This window comes from Megascapheus bottae, chromosome 3 (assembly GCF_031878675.1).
Source record: "Megascapheus bottae isolate mThoBot1 chromosome 3, mThoBot2.hap1, whole genome shotgun sequence".
Taxonomy (NCBI): domain Eukaryota; kingdom Metazoa; phylum Chordata; class Mammalia; order Rodentia; family Geomyidae; genus Megascapheus; species Megascapheus bottae.
The window spans coordinates 326056-342539 of record NC_143511.1 but is presented as its reverse complement, the minus strand read 5'-3'; positions in this window follow the sequence as shown (position 1 = coordinate 342539).

Below are 16484 nucleotides of genomic sequence, written 5' to 3'. Positions count from 1 at the left end.
TTCTAATGCGGCTAGTAGAAAATATGGGATCACATGAAGGCCTCTCATTTTACTTCTATTGGAGAGCACTGAAGTGTAAGATAAACGCTGACTTACCAGGGTCTCAGGCAGACACTAAATAGAGCAGTAGATACATAACTAAAATCAACTTCTAAATGGATCCAAATTTCTAAAAGAATGTATAGAACAGAAGTTATTAGGATAATAAAGTATGTCAGTGTTCAATGGGAAAAATTGTCTTTCTTGGTGAAAGAATGATTATGAAAATCTATGTGCACAAACAAACTAAGAATGTCATGACAACAATGGAAGCTCTTTGTATCCACCCTAAACCCCTCTCCCTCCCTCCACCCCCTCCCCACCTGCCCCCTTCTTCCATAGGTAACTATCTTCCAGAAGCTTATGTCTATTACTCTTCTTTTCTATATTTTTTCAGTTTTCTTAAATGTGTATGTATCCCTCAACAGCATATTGTCATTTTTGCATGCATTGAACTTTACCTAAATAAAAGCACCTTGTAGATCTCTCTGGCAGATTGTTTCCCTCTTTTTTTAAATTTCACATTTTATTTTTCTTTTGCATGCTGCTTCTTGTTTTTGTATTGGGAAGATTGATACAAGGTCTTCTTGCCTTCATGTATTTTTGACTAGCCTCAAACTCAGAATCCTTCTGCATAAGCCTTCCAAATGCTGAACTTATATTTATATACCACTATGCTTTCTTTTAATTGTATTTTTAACTATAGTAAAGTACATAAATTAGTATTATAATAAAACACATAAAATTGACCATTCCGACCATTCGTAAATATAATGTTCAGTAGTGCTAACTACTGTTGTATATTGCTTGCTTAACAACAGGAGGAAGCCAGGCATGGGTAGCTCAACACCTGAAATCCTAGCTACTTAGGAGGATGAGATCTGAGGATCACAGCCCAGGTAAGAAAGTCTGTGAGACTCTTATTGCCAAATAACTACCAAAACCAAAAGTGGAGCAGTGTCTCAAAGTAGTAGAGCACTAGCCTTGAGCAAAGGAACTCAAGAACAGTGCTCAGCCTTCAGCTCAACTAACAATAAGAAAGAAAGAAAGAAAGAAAGAAAGAAAGAAAGAAAGGAAGGAAGGAAGGGGAGGATGGAGGGAGGGAGAGAGGGAGGGAGAGAGACAGGAAGGAAGAAGGGAAGGAAGGAAGGAAGGAAGGAAGGAAGAAAGGAAGGAAGGAAAGGAAGAATGAGAGAGAGAGAAAGAAGGAAAATAGAACAGGAGATATTCTTAAACATGTGTCTTAGGTAATTTTCTGTTATGTGAACAAAATAGTGTATTTATACTTACTAAAATGGTGGCCAGACATGGTGGTATACACCTGTAATCCTAGCTATTCCAGGGAATGAGGCAGTATTGGGAGTTGAAGGACGGCCTGGATTATATTTGTAGAAGTATCTAAGACAAAGCAAAAGCTTCCACAACAATAAAACCAAGATATCTTTGATATATTTATATAATGATATTCATTCCCATGTTTTACATGACTCAGAATTGTCTGAAACATGATGTAATGAAGGGTTGTATATGTACATTCTTGTGGAGCAGATTTCTACTACTTTATTTTTGAACACAAAAACTTTGTTCTTGGACTGGGAGTTTGGCCTAGTGGTAGAGTGCCTGCCTAGCATGTACAAAGACCCAGGTTCAATTCCTTGGTACCACATACAGAGAAAAAGCCAGAAGTGGTGCAGTGGCTCCGGGTAGAACACTAGCCTTGAGGAAAGCCCAAGGACAGGGCTCAGGCCCTGAGTTCAAGCCCCCGACTGGCAAAAAAAAAACCCAACTTTGTTCTTACTGAAAAAAAATCCTATCTTCCCTTGCTCCAGCACATGGAAACCACCATTCTATCTCTGAGTTCAATTGTTCCAGGTACATTTGTGGAATCAAGTATTTGTACATGTGTGTGGGGTGTGTGTGTAGTGGGGATGACTGCCTTATTATACTCAGCAAAATGCCTTTTAAATCCATTCACATTGTAGTATGGTTAAACTGTCCTTCCTTTTGAAAGCTTTTATTTCACTGAGAGTATATGTACTTTTGCCTATTGTGACTTGTGCTACTATGAATACAAGTATGTGTTGTTTCTTTCATTGTTGGTTGGAATCATATTTGCTGTTCCAAATCATGTTTAACGGATCTATTTATTACATCAGCACAGAAGTCTAGGCAAGCAAAAGACTTCGGTCCAGGGGCTTACACCTGTAAGGCTTACTCAGTTGGCTGTCATCAGGAGGATCGAAGTTCAAGGCAGAAAGTTCCTGAGACCTCTTTTCCAATCAATAGTTGGATACAATGGGAATGTGCCCTAACAATACCAACATTGGAAGGGTTTGTTTGCAACTGTCATGTTAGTTATTATGGGAAGGTTGAAATAGGAAGATGGATCCAAGTGTAGACCTGAGCAAAAAGTTGGACCCTAGGACCAATGTAAAAAAGGGACTGGAGGTATGGCACAGTTGTAGAGTGCCTGTCTAATAAACACAAAGCCCTGAATTCAAAGCCAATATGAACAAAGGAAAAGAAAACAATTATTTACCATGCATCTTGTACTTTTAATGTGGAAATAGAATGTTATTTATCAGTTAGAATGTACTTAGGTATTCACTTAAATTGTTTAGAGGCCCTGATGTTTAAACTCAAGACATCAAGTGCTCTACCACTTGAGCTATCTTCTCATTCTTTTTTTTTGCTTGCTAGGAAAGTTGGTTTGATCCCCAGCACCACTGAAAATGAAATTGATTTTAAATTTTATCAAATCTAAAAATAAATAAAAATTTTAAAAAATGCAATATTTGAAAGCCCAAGTTTCTTCTTTCCTAGCCCACAAAGTCCAAACATATTTGTCTCCACACCAGGTCAGCTCTACCATGTCCTATTTCCCTGCCTGTGCCTCTATGCCCTCATTCCCACTGGAATCAGAGCTCTTCTTGGTGGCCTTTGATCTCGGTAGACAGAATACCATTGCAAAATGGTGATGAAAAAGGATAATGTCAATCTCCTAGTTCCTGTGAGAGTTAGAAGAGCTGCTGTCTGTTTCCAAGACAGCCAGTTCTCCAGAAGAGTTCTGAAACTCTTCAAAATTGTCCACTCTGAAACACATTCAAAACTGATTAGTAATATAGTGGTGCTGAGGAAGACGCCTTTCAATGATATTCAGTTGCTATAGAGTTATTCATAGGTTGGTTATCATAAGAATGGGGCTATAAAAGAAGCCCATTCCTTTTTGTTCTCCTCTACATGGACTTCTTTGCCCATCTATTTCCTACTACACTGGGGATACCTAAACATGTTTAAAACTATAGTTTTAGCTCAATGACAAGTTTACGCTTCTTACCAGTTGATTTTAGTTACACAGTTGTTTTGTTTTGTATTGTTTTTCATTATTTCCTTGCTGGGCACTGGTGGCTCACACCTGTATTCCTAGCTACTTAGGAAGCTGGGATCTAAAGATGGAGGTTCAAAGCCAGCTTAGACAGGGAAAAGTCTGTGGGACTCATCTCCAATTAACCACCAGAAACTGGAAGTGGCACTATGGCTCAAAATGATAAAGTGCTTGACCAAAAATTGCTCAGGGACAGTACCAGGCCCTGAGTTCAAGTCCCACAACTGACCAAAATATTTCTTTGCTTTCTCTGTCTTATCTCTTTCCCCTAATCCTCATGCAAAATAACTCAAGAATGCCTTTACAACTCAGGGTAAAGACTTTGGGCTCTTCTCCTTATCTCACTTTCAATGGAGGGACAAAATTATTGGGGAGAAAGCTCCAGTGATATAGCTCCAGCTATACCATCATCAAGTCCAAAGTTATGCCTCAGCACATACATCCAGAAGCCAGTGGGGCTTGGCTTTTTGCTTAAAACCCATGTTCCCTGGGTACCAGTGGCTCTCACCCTATAATCCTAATTACTAGTAGGCTGAGACCTAACAACTGAAGTTTGGAGTCAGGCCAATGAGACAAATCCATGAGATTCTTTTAGGTCCTAAATAGGACTCAAACTCAATACCTGATGCTTTTGCTCATAGGCTAGCACTCTACGAACTGAGCCATACCTCCAACCCCAAAGCATGAGATTCTTATCTCTGACCATCAAAAACCTTAAACTAAGCCAGGTGCTGGCAATTCATCCTTGTAATCTAGCTACTCAGAATGCTGAGATCTGAGGACTGCAGTTCAAAGCCAGCCCTGGCAGGAAAGTCCATGAGACTCTGATTTCCAATTAACCACCAAAAGCCAGAAGTAGATCTGTGGCTCAAGTGGTAGAGCATTAGACTTGAGCAAAAAAGCTCAGGGACAGTGCCCTGGTTCTGAGTTCAAGCCCTAGGATTGGCACCAAGGAAAAAGAGAACAAACTGGACATGTGGCTCAAGTAATAGAGTGTGAGAGAAAAGCCAAATGAGACTCTAAGTCCCAGTATTGGCATAAATACACACAAAAACATTATCCTTACTCCACCTAATCCTTATCTCCTAAGCTAGAAATTATTTTTGTTTGGATAGAAACTCATATAGTCCTCTTTTTCCCTGCAAAAATTAGTAAATGTTTATTTCTTTTGTCCAGAAACCTTGCTCTCATTTGGAAATTGGCATTTAGTTCATGCATCTGAATTTGCAGTTGAGTCATATGTTATAGCATGAGGGACTCACCAGATGGGGCTGTTGAGAGTCAAAGAGCCAAAATAAAATAAACCAAATAAAAGTCAAATAAATCTCTTCCTTATAAAAATAGGGCTGGGCAAAGCGGCCGGTACTTCTCTGAAACACAGCAGGGAACTGAAGGGCAGACCAGCAGGGGCCAAACTCACACTCAGAGAGCCAGAAAGGCATGGCTCCACCCTTGGAACCCAAGTTCTTAGCTGGGCCCTGCCCCTGGGTACAGGGTAGGCAAAGGAGCCATCCACCAGGCTAGCTGAGACCAAAGTGCGCAACTCCATCCTACCGCCCACTGTGGGGCCACTGGATGGGATGAGAGCTAGCTATGCAGCGGCACACAGCCTCTGGGAAAGGGCCAAACACCTGTAAAAGCTACAAACTCTGACCCAGTCAGCAGCAGAACTAATTTGGCTGAGAATCACACATATACACAGATTCCCAGAACCACCAGTCCCAAACGAAGTAAAAGACCGCCACCTACTGATCACAGAGTAAACCTACAACAACAGTCTTAAATGCAGCAGAAATCGCAGAGGCAAATCACAAATTATATAAATAATCAAAGTCACACACAAAACCCAAAAGGAAACAAGAGTGAAGGGATGAGAGAAATGTCACCATCCCAAGAAATGACACCTGAAGAGATATGAAACATGACTCTATTTAAGGAGATGATTGTGGACATGACTAAATAGATTAAAGCAGAATTACAAAAACAATTCCAGGAACGTAAGCAGGTAAATTACCAAGGAGCTCCTTGAAGTCAAAAGAGAAATACAAAAAACAGTATACATCCCTTGAAGAAAAGATTAATACCCTCACAGCAGACATGATCAGCTCAGTGTCCACAATGCAAACAAAAATGGAAGCATTAAGCAGCAGATTGACTGAGATGGAAAATAGGACATCAGGAACGGAAGATAAAACACAAGAGCTGGAATAGAGAATCATCAACCTGGAGAAATAAGTCAGAATTCACCAAAGAGAACTCGAGGACCTGGCAGACACAGCCAAGAAATCTAACTTTCGTATAATAGAGATGGAAGAAGGGGAGCAGTTTTTTGTTTGTTTGTTTGTTTTGCCAGTCCTGGGCTTGGGCTCAGGGCTTGAACACTGTTCTTGGACTTTCTCAAGGCTAGCACTCTACCACTTGAGCCTTAGCACCACTTCCAGCTTTTTTGCTATGTATGTGGTACCAAGGAATCGAACTCGGGTCTTCGTGCATGCTAGGCAAGCACTCTACCACTAGGCCAAACTCCCAGCCTGGGGAGCAGTTTTTGTTTTTTTTGGTTTTTGGTTTTTGCCAGTCCTAGGCTTAAGCTCAGGGCCTGAGCACTGTCCTTGGATTTTTCTCAAGGCTAGAGCTCTACCACTTGAGCCTCAGCACCACTTCGGGCTTTTTGTAAGTATGTGGTACCAAGGAATCGAACCCGGATCTTTGTGCGAGCTAGGCAAGCACTCTACCACTAGGCCAAAGTCCCGGCCAAGGGAGCAGTGTTTTAATAAAGGAATGCAACCCTATTCACCAAAATCTTAGCAGAGAACTTTCCCAACCTCAAAAGGGAAAATACATTATTGAAGGCTTCAGAACTCCAATCAGGCAAGATCCTAGAAGGAACTGTCTAGACACATCATAGTAAAGACATTAGACTCGAATACTAAGCAGCTGATCTTAAATGCCACAAAAACAAAAAGAGCTATACTACAATGGGAAAAAATTAGAATAACTGCAGACCACTCCACGCAAACACTAAATGCAAGAAAAGCTTGGAAAAAAATCATTCATGCACGGAAGACCAATAACTGCCAACGCAGACTGATAAATCCAGTGAAACTAGCATTTACATTTGAAGGAGAAACAAGAATCTTTCATTCCAAAGAGAAGCTATATGAATACATGCACACTAAACCAGCATTACAAAAAATATTAATTAATCAAGAACAAATCTCAGAATGGCAAGAACCCCAATCAAGAAGCGATCACCTATAAATCACTAAACACAAAAAGGGAAAAAAAAGAGAAAAAAACTCAGAAGTAAAAATAAATAATGACAAAGGACACTAACCGCTTCTCCATAATTTCCCTAAATATGAACAAGCTGAACAATCCAATCAAAAGACACAGAACTGAAGACTGGATTAAGAAACAAGACCCACCCATATGTTGCCTCCAAGAGACACACCTCACTGCCAAAGACAGAAGCAAATTCCAAGAGAAAGGATGGAAAAGAATTTTCCAATCCAACGCACCGGGCAAAAAAGCAGGAGTAGCAATCTTAATCTCTGACAAAATTAACTTCTCAGTAAAATCAGTACATAAAGACAAACATGGCCACTACATATTAGTAAAGGGTACAATCCATACCCACAATATTACAGTTATAAACATTTACTCCCCCAACGCGGGAGCACCCAAATTCGTCAAGCAAACTCTCTTAGAATTGCAGAACAAAATAGACTCAAACACAGTCATAGTGGGAGACTTCAATACGCCACTCTCACCAAATGACAGGTCAGCTCAACAAAAGATAAGCAAAGACACCATCAACTCAAACGACACCATAGCCCAACTGGGCTTAACAATTATATACAGTCTTCCATCCAATGGTGAAACTTTATACATTTTTCTCAGCAGCACATGGAACATACTCCAAAATAGATCATATAATAGTTCATACAGAAAACTTAAGCAGATACAAGAGGCCTGATATAATCCCATGCATTGTATCTGATCGCAGTGGAGTCAGACTAGTTCTGAACAACACAGTAAAAGGTTAAAAAAAAATTCAAACACTTGGAAGCTGAACAACACACTTCTGAATAACTCCTGGGTTACAGAGCAAAACAAAGAGGAAATTCAAAACTTTCTTGAATGTAATGACAATCAAGATACCTCACAAAGGAACTTAAGGGACACAGTAAAGGCAGTTCTAAGGGGCAGATTTATCACACTAGGGACCCATATTAAAAAGACAGAAGAAGAACATGTAAATAACCTAAAGAAGACATTGAAGCACATAGAGGAGCAAGAAAAAGTTAATTCTAAAACAACTAGAAGGACAGAAATAACAAAAATAAAATCAGAAATATCAAAGATTGAACTAAGATCCACTATACATAAAATTAATAAATCAAAAAATTGGTTCTTCAAAACAGTCAACAAAATTGATAGACCCCTGGCAAGATTAATTTTTAAAAAAATGAGAGGGGAGACTCAAATAAACAAGATTAAAGACACCACGGGAACAATCACGACAGATATCCAAGAAATTCAGTCCATTATGAATAAGTAATACCAGGGCCTATATTCAAAGAAACAAGAAAATCTAGTAGAAATGGATGATTTCTTAAATATAGTCTACCCACACTGAACAATGAAGAGGTAAGCAAATTGAACAAACCAATTTCATATGATGAAATAGTGGAAGCAATCAGGGAAATGCCAACCAAAAAGAGCCGAGGTCCAGATGGTTTCACTGCAGAATTCTACAAGACTTTTAAGGATGAAGTAATACCTATACTCTTGTAACTCTTCCGAGATATACAAGCAGAAGGAGCAATACTAAACTCATTTTATGAAGCTAATATTACTCTCATCCCCAAACCAGGGAAAGACCCAACAAAAAAAAAGAAAACTGCAGGCCTATCTCTCTAATGAACACAGATGCAAAACTCCTCAATAAAATATTAGCCAACAGAATCCAGAAACAAATTAAAAAAATTATACACTACAATCAAGTAGGCTTCATCCCACAGATGCAAGGCTGGTTTAACATTCGCAAATCAATGAATGCAATACATCATATCAATAGAGCTAAGGATAACAAACATATGATAATTTCTCTAGACACAGAGAAGGCATTTGACAAAATACAACATCCATTCATGTTGAAAGCACTAGAAAAAATAGGAATAAGAGGTACATTCCTTAAAATAATTAAAGCCATATATAAAAAACCTACAGCCAGTATTATACTAAATGGTGAAATACTGAAACCATTTACCTTAAAATCAGGAACTAGACAGGGATGCCCACTCTCTCCACTTCTCTTCAATGTAGTGCTGGAACCCTTAGCCAGAGCAATAAAGCAAGAGAAGGACATCAAAGGGATCCACATAGAAGAAATTAAACTATCCCTATTCGCAGATGACATGATCCTCTACCTGAGTAACCCAATAATCTCCACTCCCGAACTCCTAGACTTAATAAACCACTTTAGCAAAGTTTCAAAATACAAAATTAACCTGCGAAAGTCAGTACCTTCTTATACGCCAACAATAAGCAAACAGAAGGCCAGATCAAGAAAATGATCACATTTGCAATAGCCCCCAAAAGAATGAAATACTTAGGAATTAACTTAACCAAAGATGTAAAGGAATTATTTAATGAAAACTATAAAAGCCTAACAAAAGCAATTAAAGAGGACACTAGGAAATGGAAAGACATCCCAAGTTCATGGGTAGGGAGAACCAATATAGTGAAAATGGCCATACTGCCAAAATTGATATACAAATTCAATGCAATCCCTATCAAAATCCCAAAGACATTCTTTACCGAAATAGAAGATATAATCTAAAGGTTCAGATGGAACAAGAAGAGACCTAGAATAGCCAAAACAATTCTAGGCAAAAAGATCAATGCAGGTGATATTACAATACCAGACTTTAAACTCTACTATAGAGCCAAAATAATCAAAACAGCAGGGTATTGGCACAAAAGTAGACCAGAAGATCAATGGAACAGAATAGAAGATCCAGAAATAGAACCACATACCTATAGTCAACTTGTATTTGACAAAGGAGCCAACGATATACAGTGGAACAAGCACAGCCTATTCAATTATTGGTGCTGGAAAAACTAAGCAGCCACATGTAGAAAACTAAAAATTGACCCTAGCCTTTCACCATGCACAAGCATTAACTCAAAATGGATCAAAGACTTCAATGTCAGGCCGGAAACCATGAAACTGTTACATGATAGAGTAGGAGAGACACTGGAACTCATAGGCACAGGCAAAAAATTGCTGAACAGAATCCTAGGGTCACAACAGATTGGAGAGAAACTCAATAAATGGGACTACTAAAAATAAAAAGTTTCTGCACAGATAAAAGTATAGCCACTAAAGTAGGGAGACAGCCAACCAACTGGGAAAAGATATTTACCAATAATACATCAGACAAATGCTTAATATCCAGTATCTACAGGGAACTGAAGAAACTAATCCCTCTCCCCCAAACCCAACAAACCAGTCACTAAATGGGCAAGGGAACTAAAGAGAGACTTATCAAAAGAAGAAGTTAAAATGGCAGAAAAGCATATGAGAAAATGCTCATCATCCATGGTCATAAAGGAAATGCAAATAAAAACAACCCTAAGATACCACGTCACCCCAACAAGAATGGCCAAGCTTTTGAACTCAGACAATGACAGATGCTGACGGGGTTGTGGAGAAAAAGGAACCCTACTGTGTTGCTGGTGGGATTGTAAGCTAGTTCAGACACTCTGGAAAGCAGGGTGGAGGTTTCTTAAAGAACTGAAAATTGACCTTCCCTACAATCCCTCCATACCACTTCTGGGCATCTACCCTGAACATCATAACCCAAGAGATGATAAGGACACCTGCTCAGCCATGTTCATCTCTGCAGTATTCACAATAGCCACACAATGGAAACAACCCAAATGCACCACTACAGATGAATGGACAGAAAAATGTGATATATATATATATATATATACATACATACAATGGAATTCTACATAGCCAACAGACAAGATAAAATAATGGTAATCGCAGGAAAGTGGATGAATCTAGTGCGAATCATGTTGAGTGAGACAAGTCAAGACCAAAGAAGCAAAAGGCGCATGGTATCCTTAATATGTGGCTATTGGATCCAAACAGTACAAGAGCAAGGACTCAATATTTGTGTACCCAATGCTATGGACATGGTATTGGAAATATAAACATAACTACATAGACATAAAAATTTATGACTCTATAGACATAATGTTTTATTACATAGATTAATATGCATCTATGATATACAAACCCTCAGCCTAATTTTAAATATGTTCTAAAATTAAGTGCCAGTGATTATATAGAGAGATTCCCTTCTTGAATACTTGTTTGTTAAATACGTCATTTGAAATATGATGTAAAAATCAATGCTAATAAATTCTTTAATAAAAAACTAAAAAATATAGGGCTGGGATGTAGCTCAGTGGCAAAGCGCTTGCCTAGCAAGTGCAACATCCTAGGTTTGATCCCCAGTACCAAAAAAAGAAAAGACAAAAAAAAATAAAGTTAAAAAAACAACAACAACAAAAATAACCTGTTTCAGGTATTTTGTTGTAGCAATAAAGACAGACTCAAGCTCCTTAGGAAAGAGCATTAGAAGGTGCATACCATAAAAAAAAATGTAAAGGAATTGGAACCTAGTACAAGATCTGTGATTATAGTTTGCTTTTTGTACTTTTTTTTTAAGCAGTCCTGGGCTTGAGCTCAGGGCTTGAGCACTGTGCTTGGATTTTTCTCAAGGCTAGAACTCTACCACCTGAGCCTCAGCACCACTTCTGGCTTTTCCTAAGTATGCGGTACCAAGGAATCGAACTCAGGTCTTTGTGCATGCTAGGCAAGCACTCTACCACTAGGCCAAACTCCTGGCCCAGTAGTTTGCTTTTTGGAGGCAACAATACTTGGTCTATACAATGGAATCCTGAAACGAAGGACCTAGACCCCAAAGTTATAAACCATAGTAGTGATGCTACACTTTTTAGTAAGATTACTAAAGCTGTTACAGATTTCTTTCATAATTCCTATAACCCCAGCTCTATGCCCATGGATCTCCATACTTACAATCTTTTCTTCTCCTACATCCTTTAACAACAAAGAAAAAGTAAACATCTGGAGTGAGGAGTTAGACCTCCATCTCATCCCCAGAGCATTGGTAATTAATCTGAATTGGTTTCTAGCCATGTGCGACAAACTGGCCAGGATTCACCAGCTGCAACCTTATGTGCCAGCTCAATAGCAGTGTGCTTGTGTATGCTCCTGGGCAGCCTGAAAGATGTCAGTAGGGCTAGAATTCTAGCCAATAGCATTTCATGGGCTGGGGTTGGAGGTGTGGCTCAGCTGGTAGAGCACCGGCCAATGAACAAAGCATCAGGTACAGAGTTTGATTTCCAGGCTCAGAACAAAAGAAAGAAAAGAATTACGTGGACCTGGAAGTGTTGCTCAATGGCAGAGCACCTGCATAGAGACCTGTGTTCAATTTCTAGCACTGGAAGATCGATAGATAGATAGATAGATAGATAGATAGATAGATAGATAGATAGATAGATAGATAGATAGATAGATATGGAAACCTGTCTTCACTTAATATAGGAATTCCAAGATTTCCTGGGCAGTCTATAGGTACTGTACCCGCTTAGGGACATGGTGGTAGATAGACTGTGACCTAATTAGAGCCTTTAGGACTGACTGGAGTGGGGAGAAGTAATTCCTGTTAGTTTTAGATGGATTCTAATTTGGCCTATTGCCTCTTTTCACTATTCAGTTTTGGTTCCTGTGCTCTAGTTCCAATAAAGGGAAGATAAAATCTATCATCCTTTTATTTCCTCCCTTTAGATTCTCAGGTCTCTGTACTCACCAGAAGGGAAACTGTGGATATGGAGGAGAAAGGGGCACAAAGCATAGGGGGTGGGGAGGTACAGAGGAAAGGGCCAGGTGTCCATTTGGAACTGGCAGAGTTGAAGGAGACACAAAAGTCTAAGGAGAGGGCTGGCTTACCAAGGAGAAGTGTGGAGGTTTAGTTGAAACCTGCTGAGTTCCAGCTTTCTGTGGCTAGTCTTGTAAATTAAAGAGCCTTCCCACCTCTGTTAATAGAAATGATCTTAAATACTGTCATCTCCCAGCTTACAAACCCCTCATCTCCCTACTATCCACCTTTCCCTGCTTCTCCTTGCCAGCCAGGCACAGATTGGCTTAATTTCCATGTTTTCATAATGTTCCAACTGAACTTACCAATTATCTTACAATTATCTGTTTATGGGGCTATATCTCTGTCAAGAACTTTGCAATCTGAAATCCATGGCTGAGTCGCATTTAATCAGACCTAGCCTTCAACCTGAAACACATTAGTGTTAAGCAAGTAGTAAGTGAGTAACTGTTTACTGTGACAGTGGACACTCTCCAGATCACAAAGAGCTGTGTGACACTTATAGTCAAAGGATTCTTTTACTACATGGAACATAGAACATGAAGGATGGAATGGCATTTTTTTCATGTTTAGACTTGAGTCCCATCCCTGAGATAGCCATGCATACACAAATATTTCAAACTATAAAACATCTGAAATAAGGGATATTTCACTCTGTGGTATGTATAAAGTGAAAATTGTGGACAAACTGTCCTGGAACAATGTCATTTCTCCTTGGCAAACTATCTTATAATCATCAGAAATTGTGAACATCCCAGTGTGGGCTTAACAGACACAATTATCACTTAATTCTATACAGTTCTCTAGAGAACAAAAATGTTTTAAATTCTTGCTGTCCAGTGGTGATGTGAAGAGTCAACATAGACTACTACCACTACTATTAGCTACTCAGGAGGCTGAGATCTGAGGACTGCAGTTGGAAGACAGCCTGTGCTGTGGGATTCTTTTCTTTCTTTTTTGTGGGTTATGGGACTTGTTTTTTGGTGGGTAATAGGGCTTGAACTCAGCCTAGGCGCTGTCCCTGAGCTCTTTAGCACAAGGCTACCACCCTACCCTTGAGTCAAGCACCACTTCTTATTTTCTAGAGATTAATTAGAGATAAGAGTCTCAGGTCCTTTTGTGCCCGGGCTGTCTTTGAACCTTGAACCTCAGATCTCAGCGTCCTGAATAGCTAGGATTACAAGCATGAGCCACCACGCCTGGCTCTGCAGGATTCTTATCTCCAATTAACAATCAGAAAACTGGAAATGGCCTATGGTTCAAATGGTAGGGGGGCTAACCTTGAAGGAAAAAGCTCAGGGACAACACCCAGGCTTCCAATTCAAGCCCTATGACTGACACAAAAAGAAGAGAAAAAGAGAAAAAGAAACAAAAATGTCATTCTGTTTTTCTAGTATATACATCATTTTTCTCATTAAATCAGCTTTCATATTTATCAATTGAAAAGAATATCCACACCATATTACTTACCTTTTCTTTGTTTGTTTACAGTGCTATAGAATAAAGCCAGGTACTTACATGTGGCAGGAAGCAATATCTCACTGAGCTACAACCCAACCAACTCCATGTTAATTGCTTGACACTTAATATTTAGCATCTAGTTTGAAAAAAAATCTTCACCAAGGCCGGAAGTTAACCGAGTAGTAGAGTGCTTGCCTAGCATGCACAAAGACCCAGGTTTGATTCCTCAGTACACATACATAGAAAAGTCAGAAGTGGTAAGTGGCTTAAGTGGTAGAGCACTAGCCTTGAGGACAGAGCTCAGGCCCTGAGTTCAAGCCCCAGGACTGGCCAAAAAAAAAAAGTTGCTTGGCCAGGAGCATAGCCTAATAATAGAGTGCTCTCTTCACATGCATGAAGCCCTGGGTTTGCTTCCTAGGTACTACATACACAGAAAAATCCAGAAGTGGTGCTGTGGCTCAAGTGCCAGTCATGGGGCTTGAACTCAGGGACTGGGTAGTGTCCCTGAGCCTCTTTGCACTCAAGGTTATTACTGTACCACTTGAGCCACAACTTTTTTCTGAATAGTTTATTGGAGATAAGAGTCTCACAGAGTAAAATATCCCTTATTTCAGATGTTTTTTATTTTGAAATATTTGTGTATGCATAGCTATCTCAGGGATGGGACTCAAGTCGACACAATGACAAAAAATGCCATTCCGTCCTTCACGGTCAAAGCCAGCACAGACAGGAAAAGTCTATGAAATTCATATCTCTAATTAATCACCAAAAAGCCAGAAGTAGTATGGTGGCTCAACTGGTAGAACCTAGTCTTATGCAAAAAGCTCAGGGAGAGCACCCAAACCTTGAGTTCAAGCCCCTGTACTGGCACATACACAGGCACACATACATACCATCTATATGTACATAGATGCAATTTTCTAACAATCTCTACCTACAATTTCTGTCTTAGGGACTGTTTTCTCATTAAATTACCTTAATCAAATTATCATCATCTTCAGTGTTATTTCAATCTCTCGAAAGCAGCAATATGAGAAATGGTCAACTTATACAACCATTTCTATAATACTTGAAGAGCCTCATAACTGATGGTCTCATTTGCCAGGTGCTTGCACTTCATGGGCTTCAAGGGCAGATGCAGGAAAGGCCCAAATTCAGAATGAGGTCAGCCAGCTGTGAGGCTTGTATACACTGATGCCACCATAAATAATGACCTAGCCCCGCAGTTCATAGTCAATAGAGGAGAAAGACTCATGAACTAGAAATGCTTACAAATGTAGCAGGACACCTGGTGAGAGATGTTTCCACCATCCCTGAAGCCTTCTGGAATTGGTAAATGGGTCAGGGAAGTCTTTGTGCCCTAAGTTGTAGACATTAGAATAAGAAGGTACTATCAATTATGCTCTGCAAACATTGTGGGTCTTGCAACAAGGCAGCTTCTAGTCCATCCAGCCTTCAGTGGTGCTTGGACCATGCCATTGTCCTAGGTAAAATCTATTCTGTTCCCAAACATGGAACAGCTTGGATCTTCACATGATTATGAAGTAAGAATAGGGTTAAAAGGAGCAAGAACATTTCTGGAAGAAGGCAAAGTATAGGCAAACATAAGACTATACGCTGTCTTTTTTAGTGAAAGGGCTGGTGGATTTGTGTAATTAGTGGGTTGTTTTTTGTTTTTGTTTTTGTTTTGCCAGTGACTCATACCTGTAATCCTAGCTACTCAGGAGACTGAGATATAAGGATCCAGTTCAAAACGAGCAAGGGCAGGAAAGTACAATTAACTATCAAAAAGCCAGGAGTAGAGCTGTGACTCAAGAGGTAGAGCACTAGCCGTGAGCTGAAACAACTCAGAGAAAGTGCTCAAGCTCTAAATGCAAGCCCAAGACTGACAAAAACTAAAAACAAAACAAAATCTGCAGCTACCATAGACACCCATGACTAATTGTCTCCAAAGCACTGACTGTTCTGAGGAAGGAAAGAAGGAAGGGATGTAAGGAGAAAGGGAGGGAGGGAGAGGGAAGGAAGGAAATTTTATGACCTACTCTGTCAAAGCATGCTTAGAGTCTATAGAGTGTTAAGTAAAACACTTAGATGAAAGTCATACCTCCACATGAGATACACCTTTATCACTGACAGACTCAATGCCACTTAAGATACTCATTCTCTCAAATTTCAGCAATCTTGTTTTTGTAGATACGGATCTGCTAATGCTATAGACAGAACAAGGAACTAGAAAACCTAAAACAATACTGAAAAAGAGGAACAAAGTTGAAGAATTTATACTACCAGATTCCAAGACTTTCTGTAAAGTTAGAGCACTCTAAACAGTAAATCTGTACCCCTCCCAAATGTGGATATATAAAACAATCCAGAAGAAATGCATTTTAAAAAATAAGTTAAAATTTTGTTCTCCAAACTCCCCATGTTAATTTTACATTGTGGTGATTTTATTCATTATTGTCAAGAATTGAAAAACACCAGCTGTCTGGTAGAGGAATAAACATCTCTGTGAAAAAACATTTGTCAGTTATCATGGTGCTGTCACTCTACCCTGTCAGTCTGGTATTCAGAGAGGTAGAGTAAATCTCTGCTCACTACAGTTCCTGGGCATCAGA